Raw genomic sequence first — 7,443 nt, forward strand, 5'->3', positions numbered from 1 at the left:
ATTATATGAAGGAATTAATGTTAATTGTTTAGGGGCGATATGGAGCTTAAAACCATATACAAGCCCCTGTGTCCCTGATTTTTTAAGTAAAAGGCTTTTGCTTTAGTCTCTCAGTCCTCCCTAGAGTCCCAAAAGGCTGACTCAAGAGTTAAAAATGATTAGGAGGGCTTCCCTGGTGGCGCAGTGGTTGAGAGTCCGCCTGCCGATGCAGGGGACACGGGTTCGTGCCCCTGTCCGGGAGGATCCCACATGCCGCGGAGCGGCTGGGCCCGTGAGCCATGGCCGCTGAGCCTGCGCGTCCGGAGCCTGTGCACCGCAACGGGAGAGGCCGCAACAGTGAGAGGCCCGCGTACCGCCAAAAAATAAAAAAAATGATTAGGAAATGTGAAGATGTAGAAATAAGAAATAGTTGTTGGGCTGGGAAACTGGTAACAATTTAGACTATAAATCAACCATGTAACAGAGTCACTGAACTCCCAGTTTCCTGAAAGACATAAAGGTCTGACACACATTCCTAAGTTGTTCCTGTAAGGAACCAGACTCCCACCAGATGAAAACTGCTGGCCTCAAGAACTTAGACCCCAGACCGGTTGAAACCAGAAGACTGACGATGTGTAGAACTTCACCTTGATGCCAACCAATCAACAAATTTCAGTATCATAGCTCCAGTGTTTGAACAAAATATATTATTTCATTAATTCAGCTCTTTGATTTTAACAATTCTTGCTGCATTTTTAAATGCATCTAATAAGATTCAGAAGAATCTCTTTGGGTGCCAAAGCTTTGTTATATAAGATATTATTCCTATAATTCTTCCAACAATTTAATAGCTCCACTATGTTTTCTGGTCATACTTGTAGCTCCATTGCTTGTACTTCCTTTACAAATTTTTCAGTTTAATGTGTACTGATTAACAATGCATTTTAATAATCCTGTTAGTATGTTCAATCCTGTGAGTATAAAGTTAAATTTAAATAAAACTAAACTGGGACTTCCCTGGTAGCGCAGTGGTTAAGAATATGCCTGCCAGTGCAGGGGACACAGGTTCGAGCCCTGGTCGGGGAAGATCCCACATACCACGGAGCAACAAAGCCCCTGCGACACAGCTACTGAGCCTGTGCTCTAGAGCCCACGAGCCACAACTACTGAGCCTGCGTGCCACAACTACTGAGCCTGCGTGCCACAACTACTGGAGCTTGTGCTCTGCAACAAGAGAAGCCACCACAATGAGAAGCCCGCACTCACCGCAACTAGAGAAAGCCTGCGCACGGCAACGAAGACCCAATGCAGCCAAAAATAAATAAATAAATAAGTAAATAAAACTAAACTTTCATAAAATTATCTTTTTTTTTTGGCCATGCCATGCAGCTTGCAGGATCTTGTTCCCCCCGACCAGGGATTGAACCTGCACCTTCAGCAGTCAAAGCATAAAGTCCTAACCACTGGCCCACCAGGGAATTCCCAGAATAAGTTTTTTGAGTGATACCTTGCCACGCCAAATGTAAGTACAATAAAAATAATGCTGAGGTAAAAGAACCCTCCTTAAACAATGCAATCAAAACAGATTACCCCACCAGGTAAAGAACCTAGCTGAGGTTCTGGCTGAGGGTAGTGGAAATGCAGAATGGGTTGTGGAAGAAGGAAGATACCAATTATGACCTGGTGACCAGTTACAAAAATGAGGATTGTAGTGACTTTGCATATTTCCTGTTTGCTTATTATTTGTATATGCTAACTGTTTTCTTCTCTTTCCTTCATCCATTTTTATTTTATATGCAAGTTGTTGGAAGTTAATTTACAATTTGGCCTTAAACTAGTATTTAGTCAGAGTGACTGAATTTGAGTAGTAATATAGCCAGCGATGGATGCAATGACTGGGTCTGTGCGTCTCCTTATTTGGGGTCTGTGCATCTCCTCATTTGGGGGAAAGGGTGAGAATTTCTTCATCTGTAAGGAGGACAGCTGTATCTTGTTAGATACAACCATAAAGTTTTTCTTGTTTTTGCTGTTGTATAGAGGTTCACACCTGTGTAGAGGGTGCATATGGATAATAATTAGTCAAAGGGGTAGATTGTGTTGATTATTGATTTACTGCCGTTTAGCTCTAAATTTGCCCTTTTTTTAAACATCTTTATTGGCGTATAATTGCTTTACAATGGTGTGTTAGTTTCTGCTTTATAACAAAGTGAATCAGTTATACATATATATATATCCCCATATCCCCTCCCTCTTGTGTCTTCCTCCCTCCCTCCCTATCCCACCCCTCTAGGTGGTCACAAAGCACCAAGCTGATCTCCCTGTGCTATGCGGCTGCTTCCCACTAGCTATCTATTTTACGTTTGGTAGTGTATATATGTCCATGCCACTCTCTCACTTTGTCCCAGCTTACCCTTCCCCCTCCCCATATCCTCAAGTCCATTCTCTAGTAGGTCTGCATCTTTATTCCCATCTTGCCCCTAGGTTCTTCATGACCACTTTTTTTTTTTTTAAGATTCCATATATATGGGTTAGCATATGGTATTTGTTTTTCTCTTTCTGACTTACTTCACTCCGTATGACAGACTCTAGGTCCATCCACCTCACTACAAATAACTCAATTTCGTTTCTTTTTATGGCTGAGTAATATTCCTAAATTTGCCCTTTTGTCTGCTTTGTGAAAACAAATATGGACCCATTAAACAAATATTTTTCCTTTGCCAGCTGGCATGATGATAAGCTTCATCAGTAGAGGTTGATGGAGAGAGACTGCAGAATGAAAAAGGGTTCTGCATCCTGGTTCTGGTGTGCTCGATTGCCAGGCTCCTGACAATGTGCTTGGCTTCCCCAGTGCCCAGCTCCTACAGTGTGGACAGTTTCTCCAGCACCAGGTTCCTACAGTGTTCTCAGCTTCTCCACATCCAGTGCGGGAAAGAATGGTATTTTTAAAAATGGTGGGCTTCCCTGGTGGTGCAGTGGTTAAGAATCCACCTGCCAATGCAGGGGACAGGGATTCGAGCCCTGGTCCAGGAAGATTCCACATGCCACAGAGCAACTAAGCCCGTGCGCCACAACTACTTAGCCTGCGCTCTGGAGCCTGCGAGCCACAACTACTGAGCCCACGTGCCACAACTACTGAAGCCTGCGAGCCTAGAGCCCCTGCTCCGCAACAAGGGAATCCACTGCAGTGAGAAGTCCAGGCATTGCAATGAAGAGTAGCCCCCGCTCGCTGCAACTAGAGAAAGCCCACGCGCAGCAACGAAGACCCAATGCAGCCAAAAATATAAATAAAAATAAATAAATTTATTTTTAAAAATGGTACTACTGGATATCCACATGCAAAAGAATTAAGTTGGACTCTCCCTCACACCATATACCAAAAAAATTTTTTTTTTTTTTTCTGCATTGGGTGTTCGTTGCTGCACACGGGCTTTCTCTAGTTGTGGTGAGCAGGGGGCTACTCTTTGTTGTGGTGCGTGGGCTTCTCATTGTAGAGCACGGGCTCCAGACGCACGGGCTTCAGTAGCTATGGTGTGCGGGCTCAGTAGTTGTGGCTTGCAGGCTCAGTAGTTGTGGCACACGGGCTCAGTAGTTGCGCCTCGCGGACTCTAGAGCACAGGCTCAGTAGTTGTGGCACACGGGCTTAGTTGCTCCACGGCATGTGGGATTTTCCTGGACCACGGCTCGAACCTGTGTACCCTGCATTGGCAGGTGGATTCTTAATCACTGTGCCACCAGGGAAGCGCTGTGCAGTAGTCTTTTAAATCAGGTATGGAAAGAGGAGTTACAAACAAAAAAATACATTTTATATTTATCTTTGTAGTTATCTTTACCAGTGTTCTTTACTTCTTCCTGTGGATTTTAGTTACTGTCAAGTGTTTTTTCATTTCAGCTTGAAGCATTTCTTTTGTGTTTTTTGTAGGAAGGTCTGCTAGCAATGATCTCTTAGTTTTTATTTATATAGGAATATCTTAATTTCTCCTTTATTTAAAAGAAAATTTATTTATTAATTTATATTTTTTACTTTTTTTGGCTGTGTCGGATCTTTGTTGCTGTGTGCGGGCTTTCTCTAGTTGTGGCGAGCAGGGGCGACTTCATTGCGGTGGCTTTGCTTGCTGCAGAGCGTGGGCTCTAGGTGTGCACGCTTCAGTAGTTGCAGCATGCGGGCTCAGTAGTTGCGGTGCATGGGCTCTAGGGCACATGGGCTTTAGTAGTTAATGCCCGTGGGCTCAGTGGTTGTGGCTCGCAGGCTCTAGAACACAGGCACAGTAGTTGTGGCACACAGGCATGTGGGATCTTCCTGAACCAGGGCTTGAACCTGTGTCCCTGGCACTGGCAGGCGGATTCTTAACCACTGTACCACCAGGGAAGCCCTCTCCTTTATTTTTGAAGGATAGTTTTGTCAGATATAGATTCTTTTTCTGTGTGTGTGTGGTATGCGGGCCTCTCACCATTTTGGCCTCTCCGGTTGCGGAGCGCAGGCTCAGCGGCCATGGCTCATGGGCCTAGCCGCTCCATGGCATGTGGGATCTTCCCGGACCTGGGCACGAACCCACGTCCCCTGCATCAGCAGGCGGACTCTCAACCACTGCGCCACCAGGGAAGCCCATAGATTCTTTTTTTTCTTTCAGCACTGTGAATATGTCATCCCACTGCCTTCTGATCCTCATGATTTCTGTTGAAAAATAAGCTGTTTATCTTACTAAGGCCTCCCTATACATGCTTCTCTTTTTTGCATTCAAGATTCTCACTTTGTCTTAGGCTATATATACCAAAGAACTATCTGTCTTGCAATTTTGTAATAGCTAATGTTCAAAATGCCTGCTAGGATTTTGTAAATTAGGTCTATATTTCTGATAGTGTGTGCATTTCTGATGCTTTTCCAAGATAATGTTAATGTTTCCTAAAGACAGGATTTCTACTTTTACTTATGTATTTTGAAAAGAGAGTGAAAATTTGGTTTCTTTCAACTTTTTCCTTGTTTCCTTATTCTGTATTTTGAAAAATGCTAATTTACACTAGCATTTGTGAGCATTCTTTTTTTTTTTTTTTTTGCGGTATGCGGGCCTCTCACTGTTGTGGCCTCTCCCGTTGCGGAGCACAGGCTCCGGACACGCAGGCTCAGCGGCCATGGCTCACGGGCCTAGCCGCTCCGCGGCATGTGGGATCTTCCCGGACCGGGGCACGAACCCGTGTCCCCTGCATCGGCAGGCAGACTCTCAACCACTGCGCCACCAGGGAAGCCCTGTACTATATTTTCTACTTTTGTATATGTTTGAAGTTTTCCATAATAAAGACAGCATGAATTTTTAAAAACTTAGAAGCTAGAAATATGCAAAAATGATAACATTTATATTTAAGGTACCACAAAAATATTTTTCCCTCTCATTTTCTATATTCTCTGTATTCTATTTGAGCATTTTTACTTTTTTATAAGGATAAAACAAAAACAAAAAACCAAAACCCCATTCTTACTAAGCTCTTTCATCCTTTTGATCCTAGCATTGCCACTTTCTGTGTTACGGCCATGAACTGACTGCAGTTTACAGATTATCTGAAAAAACACTGATTTTTTTCCTTTTCAGTCATATATTCTGAAATTTGTACATATGAAACTCTACCCTATCTTGCCCTTGTCCTTGAAATTAGGATTCTCCACTTAAGAGGCCTTAGGCAAACTACTTAATCTCTCTGATTCTCAATTTCTTTATCTTAAAGTAGAAAATAAGCCAAATCAGAGGCATGAATGACAATGTAGGCAAACAGCAAGGCAGGGAACTAACACTTGGTGAATTTCAGGCATTGTACTAGGAATTTTATACACATTTATTCCTCTCAAAAACATCTCTTTTAAGGGAGAAAAATATGACTACCTCAATATTAAATGAATAAAGGATATGAACATTCAATTATTCAATTAACAAACATTTATGACCACCTACTATATTTTAGGTACCATGCTGGAAGCAATACCAATGGTCAGCAAATATGTGAACAAATGGTCATCTCTGTTAGTCATAATCGAAGGAATGCAAGTGAAAACAAAAGTGACTTTTCCATTTTTCACCGACCAAACGGTGAACTTTCAGTAAATGTTTTCTTAGGGTTAGATGAATGTGGTGCTTTGGGATCTCTTCTAAAGTGGGCAGACGCATAGATGCACCATCTTCCTGAAGGCACTTGAGCAATGTGTATAAAACGGGCCGAAATGTATATTTACTTAAAAAAAATGTCCAACCAGGAGAATGAAGCACACCTAGTGACTGCAGTTTCCAAATACCATTTTGGAAAGTGCCAAAATACCCAAAGGAAAAAGGATTCCTTGGAAAATGGAAAATGGCTACTTCAAGGTGGGAGCTAGGAAATGAACAAGATGAGCCTGGAACATCCTATTGTGGCAGATAGCAAGCAAGTGATCAAAGACTAGCAGGGTCATATCAAAAGGACACAGGAATCAAATGGAAAAGGATCCCACAAGCCACACGTGGAACAATTTGAGCATCAATGAGAGTACAACTTAAATAGATTTAAACATACTGAATATGCTTCACATACACACCCCTCTAAACTCAGTGATTACCATGGCACAATGTTAGGGAACCAACTCATTATTTTGCAAACCAATAAGGAGAAAGAAAGAAGCATCTACCCTGCCTTTCCTTATTGTAACATGGATAACCAAACAGTAGTTGAAAGGAAGTTTCTCTTTTTAAAAATATTCTAGCTGATAAAGGAAGAAAAAATAATATATCATCATTCTGCAATCCCTAATAAATTAATAGATTTACCAATTGAACATCAATGGCTGCTAACATCATAAAAAGAAAGACACCTAAATATTATGTCTCTCAATATTAACCACCTATAAGTAGTCTTAACAACAACAACGAAAATGGAACCTCAATCTGATCATGCCTCTAGACAACAACTACCAACTTACAGGAAATACCAAGGATAGAGGAGCAGGTTTAACTACCCATTGGGATGAGCCAGCAGAAACCAAGCTCTGAGAAACTCTCCAAGGCAAACAAACTAGTTTCTTTGAAAAGTTAAGTTGCTGGGGGGTGGGGGTGGAGGGGTCCGGGGGAGGAGGATGAAGGAGAATGGATAGATTGAGACTTAAGAAACACAACAATCAACTGCAATTTGTGAACATTATTTGGATCCTAATAACTTTCAAAAAATTGACATTCATGAAACAATTAGAAATTGGAACACTGGCTATCAGATATGCAATGTTAAGTATTAAGGCAGTGCTGTCAATTTTTTTAAGGCGTGAAAATCTTTTTAAATTTGTGATATATTTCAGAGGTACATATTAAAATTTTTATAGATGAAATGATATATCTGGGATTTACTTCAAAAATAATATGGAGGCGGGGGAGTGGGTGGAAATATGGATAAAACAAGCCTGGCCATGAGCTGATAATTATTGAAGCTGGTCATGGGGCACTGCGGGTACATTCT

The sequence above is a fragment of the Aethalodelphis obliquidens genome, unplaced genomic scaffold, assembly GCF_003676395.1.
Source record: "Aethalodelphis obliquidens isolate GAN/ISIS:26980383/991018 unplaced genomic scaffold, ASM367639v1 scaffold43, whole genome shotgun sequence".
Taxonomy (NCBI): Eukaryota; Metazoa; Chordata; class Mammalia; order Artiodactyla; family Delphinidae; genus Aethalodelphis; species Aethalodelphis obliquidens.